This window comes from Babylonia areolata, chromosome 25 (genome assembly GCF_041734735.1).
Source record: "Babylonia areolata isolate BAREFJ2019XMU chromosome 25, ASM4173473v1, whole genome shotgun sequence".
In the NCBI taxonomy this organism is placed as follows: Eukaryota; Metazoa; Mollusca; class Gastropoda; order Neogastropoda; family Buccinidae; genus Babylonia; species Babylonia areolata.
In genome coordinates, this window is record NC_134900.1 from 28,011,936 (window position 1) to 28,026,313 (window position 14,378).

Here is a 14,378-nt window from a genome sequence, read left to right on the forward strand (position 1 = left end):
TTCCCAAAAGGGTTGGATGGGATGGCCGAGTGAAAAAAAAAAACCAAAAAAAAACTGGCGAAAAAAGCTAACGGCAGTGTGTGTTAAGGTCCACTGACCAGTCTCCGGGTCTTTATTGGGTTGTGTGTGTGTGTGTGTGTGTGTGTGTGTGTGTGTGTGTGTGTGTGTGTGTGTGTGTGTGTGTGTGTGATGTGTGTGTGTGTGTGAGGTGAGAGAGAGAGAGAGAGTGTGAGTGTGTGTGATCTCATTGTGTGTATGTTTAAGTGATACAAAGTGCGTGCGTGTGTGGGTCACTCTGTGTGTGTATGTGTGTGTGTGTGTGTGATCCAAGTGTGCGTGCGTGCGTGCGTGTGTGTGTGTGTGTGTGTGTGTGTGCGTGTGTGTGTGCGTGCGTGCGTGCGTGTGCGTGTGTCTGTGCGTGTGCGTGCGTGCGTGCGTGCGTATGTGTGTGTGTGTGTGTGTGTGTGTGTGTGTGTGTGTGTGTGTGTGATCAAGCCACTGAGCTAATGTCTTCGTTGTCCAAAAGAAAATGGAAAAGCTCCGAAAATCTGTCTGGCAATAAATTAAAGATGGGTCTGTGTTTAAGCCTAAGGTGCAACAAGGTTCATCTGGAGAGAATTCTTTGGCCGCTTTTCTGAATGCGTGTCTGAACACACACACACACACACACACACACACACACACACACACACACACACACAATCTCTCTCTCACACACACATACAATCACACACACACAATATCTCTCTCTCTCTCTCTCTCTGTCTCTCTCTCTCTCTCTCTCTCTCTCTCACACACACACAATCACACACACACACACACAATCTCTCTCTCTCTCTCTCTCTCTCTCTCTCTCACACACACAATATCACACACACACACACACACACACACACACACACACAATCTCTATCTTTCTCTCACACACACAATCTCTCTCTCTCTCTCTCTCTCTCTCTCTCTCTCTCTCTCACACACACACACACAATATATTTATATATATCTCTCTCACATACACACACACACACACACACACACACACACACACACACACACACACACACACACACACACACACACACACACACACAATCTCTCTCTCACACACACATACAATCACACACACACACAATCTCTCTCTCTCTCTCTCTCTCTCTCTCTCTCACACACACACACACACACACAATCACACACAACATCACACACACACACACACACACACACACACACACACACACACACACAATCTCTTTCTCTCACACACACAATCTCTCTCTCTCTCTCTCTCTCTCTCTCTCTCTCTCTCTCTCTCACACACACACAATATCTCACTCTCTCTCTCTCTCTCTCTCTCTCTCTCTCTCTCTCTCTCTCTCTCTCACACACACACACACACACACACACACACACACACACGCACGCGCGTTATTTAGTCCTTCAACACAGATTGCGGTCGCGGCAGAATTTACTGAAAAGATATTTAAAAATAATAAGAATAATGTGACCAAGCGCGCTATGCTTGCTCCAAAACTGCTCACACACAAGCTGTATTAGCTTGCCTCACGCACAAGCTGTATTAGCAGACGACGTTTTTCCCTCTTTACCCGCGCCCAGAATGTGTGACGTCACTCCGCTTACATCATTTTGTTCTGGCCAGACAGCCTGCTCATGGCTGGCCCAGTGTCGCATCACAGCTACAAAAGTGGCGTCGCCGACAGGATAAAGATCCATTATAAAATAGTCCAATTATTCCCTTTAAGGTTTCAATTCTTTTAACCCAATTCAATCCATCCCAAAACCACAGCCCTTTACCACCAAGTGTACCTTGTTACAACTTGGTGCTGTGAGCATAGGATGTGTTGATTCTTTAAATATCTCTAATAATAAATCACAGCTCCTAGCCAAGCATACTCTATCACTCACTTGGCGCTGCGAGCAGGATCATACAGGGACAAGAGGTTGTACTAACAGTCACATAGGGATAATCTAACATAGGAGAAGAGAGAAGACAGTGCAGCAGGTACATCAAGTCCACAACAAGAAACGTCGCCCCATCAATATGGCTTCAACCGACTTCCTGCCCAAACTCCCGATGCTATCCGGAGAGGAAACCGGCAGTGAAGTCGACGACTTCGTCCAGGAGGCCAGACTGATACTTCAGCTACAGCCTCTGGATGATGCGACAGCCTCTCTCTGGCTGATCTCCGCCCTTGCCGGCAGAGCTCGCCAGCAGATCGTCAGGCTGCCAGCGACCGAAGTGGTCACCCCAGCCAAGATCCTTCACATCATCGAAGAGAACTGGGGAGATCAGAGAGACGCCACCGACCTTGCCACTGCGTTCTTCAACAGACAGCAGCAGCCCAAGGAGACGGTGATCAACTACGCATCCCATCTTCGGCACCTATGGACCAAGGTCAACAGGGCTGAAGATGGGATCATGCAGGTGCCAGCAACCATACTCTGCGACGCTTTCGCCAGAGGCCTTCAGCCAGCCGCACTCAGGCGCGAGGCCAGGCGCTTCATACGAGACCACCCTGACACCACCTTTGAGGCAGCTGAGAAGGAGGCCCAGCGATGGCTGAGGGAGGACAGCCACACCTACAACACCTGCCCCGGCGTAGACAACACCACTGTTGTCCGCCTACAGTCTCAGCTGGCCACGCTCGCAGCTGAAAATACCAGCCTGCGACGTCAGCTGCTGTCCCACATGCCAGCACACCGCCCACATCCTCCACAACCAGCGCTTCATCCTCAATGCTGTGCTGCTGACCGTACCCCACACCCTCCACACTGTGTCTGGTGTGAGAGGCCTGGTCACACCGAGGACCAGTGTCGCCACAAACAATGCTACCCGAGGGCCAGGCAACTGAATGCAGACCACAAGCCTGCAGCTCCAGCCTACAAACAGTGTGTCACTGACACACACACATGGGCAACGCCAGCTACTCCAGCTCCAAATCAGCGATGCAGGAGACGCCGACGCAGACGGAGGCGCCACAGCACCGCTGTGGTCCCACGCGTGTCCCCACCTGTAGTCAGCCCCACGCAGCAGAGGCACGACCCACAACTACCTGCTGTCACGCCGACTCACCCGGTCCCACTGCACCACCAGGACAAAGTGACTGACACTGACACTGACACTGACAGTGGTATGTGGCTGACCATGCCCATGCCAAGACCCAGGACATCAACCCGCCGAGCTGTTCCAGAGCCGCCTCCACTACCACCAGATCCTGCACCAAGGCAATCCACACGACTGGCATCCAGGGCACCACTGACTGTGTGAGGAGACTGATGTCAAACATTTAACAGCCAGAACAGTGACACTGCAAGAACACTCATGTTTCATTTTTTCATTCTGCTGAACTGAGGCAATGCTGATTTTGTTTTTCATGTTCCTGTTCATGCTGTAATTTAGTTTTCATTTTTGATATTTCTGCATAATGCATGTTTTATGTTTTTATTTTTCTTCTTGCTTAATTTAACCTGTGATCTAGCTTGTCACAAGGTCTTAGCAATGCAAAGTATGTTCATAATCTATGCTATTATACATGTATGCTATTCTACATGTGCGTCTGACAGTGATAAGATAGATTGATTGATAGGCACACAAATGAATGCTTTCAAACTTCATAGTGTATTTACCAAATTGGGACCCCTTCTCTATAGCAAACTCTTCAAAGTTAAGTTAGGATGCATTCGACTAAGTCCAAATCCACAATTTAACCTGGCTAAAGCCACTTTGAAGGGTATTGTTCCTAAGAATGTTGCAGTCATTTCACATTCGCTTAGTTATCAGTTATCAGCTAAATTATTTCCCTTACCTGCCCAATAATTCTTGTTTGATGCTCAGCTAAGTCTGCTCACAAGAATTACTTTAAATTAACCATCGCGGACGATGGGTTTTAAAAGATGGGGGGAGATGTGACCAAGCGCGCTATGCTTGCTCCAAAACTGCTCACACACAAGCTGTATTAGCTTGTCTCACGCACAAGCTGTATTAGCAGACGACGTTTTTCAACTCCTTACCCGCGCCCAGAATGTGTGACGTCACTCCGCTTACATCATTTTGTTCTGGCCAGACAGCCTGCTCATGGCTGGCCCAGTGAGACAGACAGACAGACAGAGAGAGACTCGTGTCTTTCTTTCTTTGGTATCCTCACTGCCACAAACTTGATCATTTATCGCCGCAATTCATTCAGTTCATTTCAGCTTCTCATTACGTCTTCTGGTGATACTTGATAATGAGCCTTTCCTGTGTTTACGTTCCCTCCATTTCTTGTTTTAGTTTCAGTTTCAGTTCTGACGTCTAGTGGCGGCCAGATAATTGAATGATGATATTAGTAATAGGCTACGTTCACACCATAAGCCCATTAGCAAGTTTCTGACATTGCAAGCAACTGGCCGACCGAGTCGGAACTGTGCCGGCGCACGTCATTTTGTGCTTTCTAGCCATGTTCGTATTATGTTGGTATATTATTATGTTCACGCTGGCACCGACCCCTCTCTCCGAGCTGCTGCAGCTTTTTGATCAGTCTTGTGTAGACGTGTGAGACGGAGGGCTGGGCTGGTCCAAGGAACTCTTCATTGATCAATACTGGTAGCGCGATTCTCAATATCTTATATATATATATATATATATATATATATATATATATATATATATATATATATATATATATATGTGTGTGTATTTATTTATTTATTTTTTAAGAATTAGAAGGAAAAAAACAAACAGAATAATATTCGTTTCTTCCGTCTGGAGAGTGCTGTATTGTTTCTAGCTGACAGCAGCTCTGTGTGTGTGTGTGTGTGTGTGTGTGTGACGGTGTGTGTGTGCGTATGTCTGTGTGTGTGTGCGTGTGTGTGTGTGTGTTTGTGTGTGCGCGTGCGGTGTGTGTGTGTGTGCGTGTGTGTGTGTGTGTGTGTGTGTGTGTGTGCGTGTGTGTGTGTGTGTGTGTGCGTGTGCGTGTGTGTGTGTATGTGCGTGTGTGTGTGTGTGTGTGTAGTGTGTGCGTGTGCGTGTGTGTGTGTGTGTGTGTGTGTGTGTGTGTGCGTGTGTGTGTGCGTGCGTGTGTGTGTGTGTATGTGTGCGTGTGCGTCAGTGTGGTGTGTGTGTGTGTGTGTGTGTGTGGTGTTGTGGTGTGTGTGTGTGTGTGTGTGTGTGTTGCTGTGTCAGACTGACGGCACTGAACTGGCTGTCAGCAACTCCCGGGCTGGGCTAAATGTGAACGTAGCCTAAAGAGATCGATCAGGGCCCAGTCTACGATGCTTCTGACTGATCATATATATATATATATATATATATATATATATATTAGTGTAACGGCAGAGCCGACTACTACTAACCAGATAGTGATTGTTTAAACACAGCAATATACATCAATGGTAAAAAAAAAAAAAAAAAAAAAAAAAAAAAAAAAAAGACACAGGTAATATTGTGACGTATCTAATGACACTGATAATATATGAAAATATGGAAATATGGTGACTGCTGAACCTTTTAAAACTGTGACAAAGTTGAAAATGATACAAGGTAGTGTAAAATCGAAGGTACCTTAAGATGAAGATAATTAAGTTTTAGACTTGACAAAGAGTCTAAGACTCGAAACGTCGTGTGAATTTATCAAGTTCATTTTAAAATTTTACACCACCTTTTATCATTTTAACACTGATATCATGCCGTGATATACTTCATACTGTCTCATATAATTGAGTGTCTCATCAAGAGATTTCAATCTCAAGTCAAGTCACACTGACGAAGACCCCGCTGGCATCAACGCCGGCAGAACTTGATGAATGACGCGAGCTGTGACTAAAGTAAAGTGACCGGTCACCAGAACAGCGGTTTAAACACTGTACTGATTGGCTCAGCAGACAGTTTCAGTTTCAGTAGCTCAAGGAGGCGTCACTGCGTTCGGACAAATCCATATACGCTACACCACATCTGCCAAAAAAAAAAACAAAAAAAAAAACCCCATCCCCGGCGGGATTCGAACCCGCGACCTCTGGATTAGAAGTCCAGCGCGCTATCCACTGCGCTACGGGGACTGTAGCAGACAGCAAGCACGAACACTCACACCGTGATTCTGAAGCACGTGGTGGTGTGTCCATCGAGATCGATGATGACCATCGTTGTCATCCAGCTGGGGGATGGGGGGAGGGTGGTGTGTGTGTGTGTGTGGGGGGGGGGGGGGGTGCTCATGAATCTATCTGTGAATGCACCTTCCTTCATCGATTGTCAGTCAGCGATCGCCCCTGGTCATTGTTCCCTGTAACACAACATGCAGTTGTGCCTTAGTGAATGGACCGCGACAGGGGATGGTGGTGTGTCCATCGAGATCGATGATGACCATCGAGATCGATGATGACCATCGTTGTCATCCAGATGGGGGATGGGGGATGGGGGGAGGGTGGTGGTGGGGTGGGGGGAAGGATGCTCATGAATCTATCTGTGAGTGCGCAGATGGCTGAATAGTCCAATCTGCGCACGAAATGTTCGCTGACAGTTGGGGCAGACAAAGACAGGCATATCATTGTCAGGGAGCTTGTTTGCCCGTGACTTTCTGGCCTGCCTCTTCTGAACAGCTGCAGCAGTCCTGTTGGCCTCGCACAACTTGGCGCCTTTGTGCACAGCAGCGCGCCATTTGTCACGGTCCATTGCAGATTCCTCCCAGGAGTCAGGGTTGATATCAAACGCTTTCAGAGAGACTTTCAGAGTATCTCTGAAGCGCTTCTTCTGACCTCCGCCGGTGTGATCTCTTCCCTTGTTGCAGCTCGCCATAGAAGAGCCTTTTGCACGTACTGCAGCACACTCTCACACTGAGCATGGAGTTTGACAGTGCAGCGCCTCAACTGTATGACACTACTTTTTAAAATAGACATGATTTATAGCTTAGTTTCCAAACGTCGGCTATGTGGGGGTAAAAGGGTGCAGAGAGGTTTGGGGGGAAAGGGGGGGGGGGGGGGGGGGGGGGGGGTGTGGTCAGTGGTGGTGGTGGTAGGGTGCTCGATTTAGAAGAAAAGTCTGACAAGCCCGCAAAAGCCGGCTTAGCCGTATTACCAGTAATGACTTGAATAATTAACCTGCCTCGCCTTGCCAAAGATCGGCGTTGTTATTATAGCCTATTTGAAACAAGATGATGAACCTGCCTTCCCTTGCCAAAGATCATTGCAACCATAGCCTATTAGCAACGTCACATCAATTACTGACCCGCCGCGTGCAGCAACTATAATGTTCCACGTGCAAGCTGACACGTGCGCACTCGTGCCGAGTGCTGCTCAGTTTTATCCTGGACAAAACACGGCAAACAAGAGAGGCAAGGCCTTCAAGACTCACTTGTGATACACTTTTTAAAAAAATCCAAGCTTTTTATGTATTGAGTATAATTTCAAAATGTAATGTTTAAGATGAAAAAGATCAGTTTAAAGCAAATTAACTCCCCTAGCATTAATTACAGAGTAATTTCCCTTTTTTACTATCTGCACCAAAACGTTTGCAAAATAAATAAAACTTCCATGCTTAGCAAAAGAAGTTCCTGTTTGAACAAAAAATGATATTAATGACTGCTCTTGTTGTTGGGCCAGAATATCTGATCAAAGTGCCAAGTTTAGAGAATACAAAAAATATAAATATAACAGTAAATGCAGTTTGCATACAAGTTAGGCTTCATTTATTATTTTTTGTGCCCATCCCAGAGGTGCAATATTGTTTTAAACAAGATGACTGGAAAGAACTGAATTTTTCCTATTTTTATGCCTAATTTGGTGTCAGTCAACTGACAAAGTATTTGCAGAGAAAATGTCAATGTTAAAGTTTACCACGGACACACACACACACACACACACACACACACACAGAGACAACCGAACACCGGGCTAAAACATAGACTCACTTTGTTTACACAAGTGGGTCAAAAAGTAGTTCACACTTCCTGTTCCTGGAAGTGCTTGTTATGCCACAGGTCTGTTATCCCACAGGTCTCAGGTCTGTTATGCCACGGTCCGTTATGCCACGGACCTGCTACTATGCCACAGTTCTGTTATGCCACAGATCCGTTATATCCCACAAGTCTCAGTGTTATGCCACAGTTCTGTTATGCTACTGGTCTGTTTGCCACAAGTCCGTTATGCCACAGGTCCGTGATCTCACAGGTCCGTTATGCCACAGGTTCGTGATCTCACAGGTCCGTTATGCCACAGGTTCGTGATCTCACAGGTCCGTTATGCCACAGGTCCTTTATGCCACAGGTCCGTTATGCCACAGGTTCGTGATCTCACAGGTCCGTTATGCCACAGGTCCGTGATATCACTGGTCCGTGATCTCACAGGTTCGTGATCTCACAGGTCCGTTGTGCCACAAGTCCGTTATGCCACCGAGGTCCGTGATCTCACTGGTCCGTGATCTCACAGGTCTCAGTGACAGGTCCCGTTATACCATATCTCCGCGATGCAACATATCCGTTCTCGCACGTGATATAGGTGCAGTGGCGGGTAACTGAAGAGTGGCCTCGCAGACAGATGTCACATTCTCACTTACTGACGGTGCTTGTTCGGATGAAATGAACGTAATGGTCACTGATGTACCTGTTATACCACAGATCCGTTATGTCACAAGTCCATCTTTCTGCCACTAGGTCCACTGATTTTTCCACAGGTCCGCTGCTGTGTCATTGACAAGTCCATCTTTACGCCATTAGTCCATTGTACCACAGGTTTGTTATGCAACAAGTCCATCTTTATGCCAAAGGTCCCATTATACCACAGGTCCGTAATGCCATTGGTCCATATTTGTGCCATGGGTCCATTATACTACAGTTCTACTATGCCATCAGTCCATCTTTGTCCTGTAGGTCCATTATACCACAGGCCGTTATGCCGCCGCCACAAGTCCATTTTTATGACATTGGTCCATTATGCCACAAGTCCGTTATACAACTTGGTCCATTATGCCACAAGTCCGTTATACCATAGGTCCGCTATGCCGCACGTCCGTTGTACCATAGGTCTGCTATGCTGCACGTCTGTTGTACCATAGGTCCGCTATCCTGCAAGTCCGTTATACCATACTGAGGTCCGCTATGCTGCAAGTCCGTTGTACCATAGGTCCGCTATGCCACAAGTCCGTTATACCTCGTAGAACTTCGCCTTCACTTCATCCGGGTTGGTCATGGTTGGGGCGTAGGCACTGACAATGGTGAGGTGCTTCTGGCCAGATGCCAGTGGGAGTTTCATGGTCATAAGCCTATCGTTGACTCCCTTTGGGATTCCAGCTAGCTTGCTGACAAGTGCTGTTTTTACTGCAAAACCAACGCCAGCCTCACGTCGCTCTTTGCTTCCTCGTCCACTCCAGAAGAAGGTGTAACCAGATCCCCGTTCACAGAGCTCGCCTTCGCCTGCAAGCCGAGTCTCACTCAAGGCTGCGATGTCGATGTTGTATCTGGCGAGTTCGGATGCAACTAGTGCTGTTCTCCTTTGGGGTCTGTCTGCATTATCTCTGTCCAGGAGAGTCCTTATGTTCCAAGCACCAATGGTGAGAGGAACGATCCTTGTTTTTTTTCTTTTCTTTCTTTTTGTTTCGACCGCTGATGTAGGGTCCCCGCCAGCCGCGGTATGCTGGCCAGGGTGATATGGAGCAGGCAATTTTTAGGGCACCTTTTCTAGCCCCTTCCTCATGCCAGGGAGGTGAGCAGTGCATTCCTAAAGAGGGCTGCTCAGACGCTCAGACGGCTGTCGAGCTCCATCGCTGCTCCTGTCGACGAAGAACGACCCTATGGCCTGAGCCGCCTGCGTGCAGGTCTGCGGCTGCGACTGCCAGTGTACCCACACCTGTCGTTTCGTCGCTCGCCTGTCGCCACAGGACTTGGGGGTGATGAAATGATGAAGGATGAAAGGTCATTTTGGATGACTGATGCCTTGCGCGATGAGTTTGTTTAAAGTGAAGAGGAGTTGCGCAACGTCGACCTCACTCTCTCGTCCGGGTCCACCAATTTCCAGTGGCAAGACTAAGTCGAGACGACTGGAGGATGAGCACGGATGCAGTGGATGACCAAGATATCCTTTCGGTGTCTCATCTTGCTCTCTGCACTCCACAGTGCGTTGCTGTAACCGCCTTCCTCTCCGTTGAACCGATAGGTTTCTTTCGCAGATTCTGCCGGATCCAGACTTCGCATACATGGGTAGACACACCCCGGGGGCCAACTGCGTGTGGCATGCACACAGCACAGTGGAGCTAGATGGCCGTTGGTGGCTCTCCTGAGCCGACGCCCTTTTATGGATCTCCATAAGGGTGTCTAGTCACCCGCCTCACCAGTCCCAGAAGGGAGCGGTGGAAGTGCCGGTTTAGTCGTCGGCAACCCGACCCTGAACAGGTTGTACTGGATTACAGGTTACCAGTAGCAGATCTAATGACCTGACCTATACCACAGGTCCGCTATTCCGCAAGTCCGTTATACCACTAGGTCCGCTATGCTGCAAGTCTGTTGTACCATAGGTCCGCTATGCCACAAGTCCGTTATACCATAGGTCCGCTATGCCACAAGTCCGTTATACCATAGGTCTGCTATGCCGTGGCTACAGATCCGTGATACCACAGGTCTGTAATACGTGTCCGTTATACCACACACACACACACGCACACACACACACACACACACACACACACACACACACACACACACACTGTGACACACACACACACACACACACAAACACACAAAGCCGACTGATGGGTAGCAAACAGGCTATACATTAAAAGAAAAGAAAACAAAGAGAGAGGGATAAGGACTCTTTTCAAAGTAGACTTGACATTGTTTCTAAAACAAAACAAAACAAAAACAAAAAGAATTAAAAACAAGACAAAAAAGAAGATGGATAATAAGATTATTCAAAATAAAGTTCACACGGGATGAACAAGAAATAAAAAGCTGACGTGCCAACGACCACGGTTGTTAAGGCGGTGACGGGGGGGGGGAGGGGGGGGTGGGGGGTTGGGGGGGACAGGGAGAGGTTTTAAAAAAAAAAGAAAAAAAAGGAGTGGGCCGGGGTGGGGGTGGGGGGGGGGGGTGCGTGAAGAAAAAGTAGGGAAATAAAAAGGTGATCGCAACTGTCTGAAATTTTTTTTTAATAAATTATAAAAAAAAGAAAAAAAAAAGAAAAAAGAAAGAAAATCAAGATGAATAATAAGATTATTTAAAATAAAGTTCACACGGGATAAACTGAACAAGAAATAAAAAGCTGACTTGCCAAGGACCACGGTTGTTAAGGCGGTGAGGGGGGGCGCGGGGGGGGGGGGGGGGGGGAGAGAAAAAAGAAAGAAAAAAAAGGATGGGGCGGAGGTGGGGGGCGTGGGGGGGGGGGAGGAGTGAAGAAAAAGGAGGGAAATAAAAAGACGACGGCAACTCCCTTGGTGTGAGGGGGTGGAGGTGGGGGCGGGAGGGGGGAAAGACAGGGTTACGGGTAGTGGAAACTCGTCAGTCAGTCTCGCCGCGAGCAGCAGCAGCAGCAGCAGCAGCAGCACTATACTGAACTGGACCCGGTGTAGTGAGCAACCAGTTGATGGTGCTCCCGATAACTGATGAATCACCGTAAAGTCAATTCCTGAGTTCTCTTGACGTCACAGAATTCCTCAAGGAAAAAAAAAACGAAGCCGTACGGACTGCGGTTTGTTCTGTGGGACAGGGGTGTGTGTGTGTGTGAGAGAGAGAGAGAGAGATAGGGAGGAGGGGGGGGGAGAGTCGCGAGAGAGAGGGGGCAGCGGGGGGGGGAGAGGGGAGAGAGAGAGGAGGAGGAAGGGAGGGGGGGAGAGAGAGAGGAGGAGGAGGAGGAAGGGAGGGAGCGAGAGGGAAAGAGAAGGGGGGAGGGAGAAGATGAGGGGGAAAGGAAAGGTAAGAGGGGAGACAGAGGGAGAGGAAGAGAGAGAGAGAGAGAGAGAGAGAAAAAGGGGGAGGATGAAAGGAGGGGAGAGAGAGAAAGAGAGAGGGGAGGTAGGGGTGGAGAGCAGAGGGGGAGAGCCTGAGAGAAGAGAGGAGGGTAAAAGTGCGACAAAGAGAGAGAGGGGGGAGAGAAATGGAGGGAGGAAGAGAGAGAGACAGAGTGGGCCGGGTAGGGCGGGAGAGATGGGGGGGGGGGGGGTTAGACTTTAGGAGTAGACTTTAGGAGGAAGGAATTTTTCCATAGTCGGCTTAATTCCGTGTAGACTTTAGGAGTAAGGAATTATCTTTTACAAAGTCTGCTTCCTTATTTCCGTGTAGACTTTATCATTATTCACGAATATAGGAAGCTGGTCACAACTTTATCATTTATTGACAAATACAGAAAGCTGGTATTTCATTGACAACTTTTTCTTTATTGAAGAATACAGGAGCAGGTCTTTTATTGACCACTTTTTCAGTATTGACAACAACAGAAATCTGGTCTATTCAGTATTACTGATAACTCAATTACTTTACACCATTCAGTCATGCATGAATGTTTATTCAGATAAAAGCCTGGTCCCATACTGAAGGGGCTTTTGTTGACTATTTCTTCATTATTGGCAAATACAGAAAACTGGCCTTTTATCGACAACTACGTCATTATTGACAAATATAGGAAGCTTGCAACGCAGACAGGCCAGGAAAAGCAGTGCCAGCAAGTCCCAGACAGCCGCCACCATCCCCTGTCCACACTGCGTCAGAACCTTCCGGGCGCGGATTGGCCTGACCAGTCATCTGCGCACCCACAGAGCCCAACCCACCCACCCCCAGGATGACTAGATGGTCCTCGTCGATCCCGACGGACGAACCACACATAGGAAGCTTGTCTATTCTTTTATTTTGTTAGTTGAGTGGTACACTTAGCCCGGCTACGGACTGATCGTTATAGTTTTCAGTTTGTTTCTCAAGGAGGCGTCACTGCATTCGGACAAATCCATATACGCTACACATCTGAATGGCAGATGTCTGATCAGCAGCATAATCCAACGCGCTTAGTCAGGCCTTGAGTGCATATGCAACAACAACAACAGAAAAAAAGTACCAATCAGAGTGGATTTCTTCTACAGAATTTTGCCAGAGGACGACACTCTCGTTGCCATAGGGTTTTTTTCAGTGCGCCAAGTGCGTGCTGCACACGGGACCTCGGTATAATTAATATAGTCTCATCCGAATGACAATACGCTCAGTACGATTTTCCAATCAAACTGGGCAGAATGGGCGAGAGCGTGATTCCGACGAACCCAGACCCTCACATACTCTGGCAGACGGAGCACCGTAACCATTCTGCCACCTTCCTCCTTACCGTTATAAGCAGGAACTGAACCTCGGTCTCCCGCGAGACGAACAGGAGGGGGAGGGAGGGAGGGGTGGTGTTGGAGACTGAACACTCAATACTAACGAGAAGCCATTGATCAATAGCACAGAAAAGTCTCTCACAGAAACTGACCCACTTACGCATGTCGTTCACTTGTCCGTGCAACCCAGTTAAGTGACAGTCAATGTCGTTTGCACAGTTCCTCGGAAGTATCCCTGGTCAATATCCTCCACCGGCCCCTCCTGTCACGCGGGAGACTCGGATTGAATTTCCCACCCGGGAAAGGATCTTCTCTTCTAGTTGTTCTACATTTTTAATGCCTAATTTCATTCCTCAGTCGTCGAATTATAAATATTTTTTTTTAATCTAAAAAAAAAAACCCGCTGTTCTTTTGTGCGCTATTCCCCTCGCGCACTATAAACAGGAATTACGTTTACATATATTTTCAAGTGATACTTTGTCGGAATGTATCCTCTCTTGCACATTTTGAATTCCAAATTTTATTCCTCAGTCGTCCCGCTGTTCTTTTATGTACTCTCTGTTCCCTTTGCACACAATAAATTACGTTTGTATATATCTTTAAGTGATACTTTGTTGTAACGAGGCAACAGCGTGTTTGTTCTGTATTGTCTGTATATTCTGTGTCGCTGTGGCACACTCCTGATTTAAAAGGCTATATGCTTGTTTTGCATAAAAAAACTAATTTGCGTTTGCACACTTCTTCTATCATAGCTGTTGAGTGGACATGTCAAATGATTGGTTTTCGGACGACCTCGATGCTTCCCCCCGCCCTTTTTTTTTTTTTTTTTGGTTTGGGTTTTTTTTTAAAGAAAAATTGTCTGGTTTTGTTCCAATGTAACTTTTAAATTTTTATTTACCTGTGTGTTAGCTGAATAGGTAGCACGAGCAGCATTGACTTGGAATTGTGTCCCTTGCACATGGAGAGAGCTGTTCATTATTGATAGTTTGTTGGTTTCTTACACAATTTATGTGGGTGTGAGAAAACGCGTCAAGAAGAAATAGGTGTGAGAAACAAATACATAGGTGTGAGAAAACATGGAAAATTCTGTAGGCGTGGGGAAAAGCAT

At 47.4% G+C, this 14,378-nt stretch overlaps 1 non-coding gene across 1 annotated transcript; it reads right to left on the reverse strand.

Annotated features, from left to right (window-relative positions):
* Window positions 1-5,978: 5,978 nt before the first annotated feature.
* Window positions 5,979-6,051, reverse strand: Trnar-ucu (transfer RNA arginine (anticodon UCU)). Its single transcript has one exon. It is a non-coding gene; the product is annotated as a tRNA-Arg (tRNA).
* Between the last annotated feature and the right edge of the window lie 8,327 nt (window positions 6,052-14,378).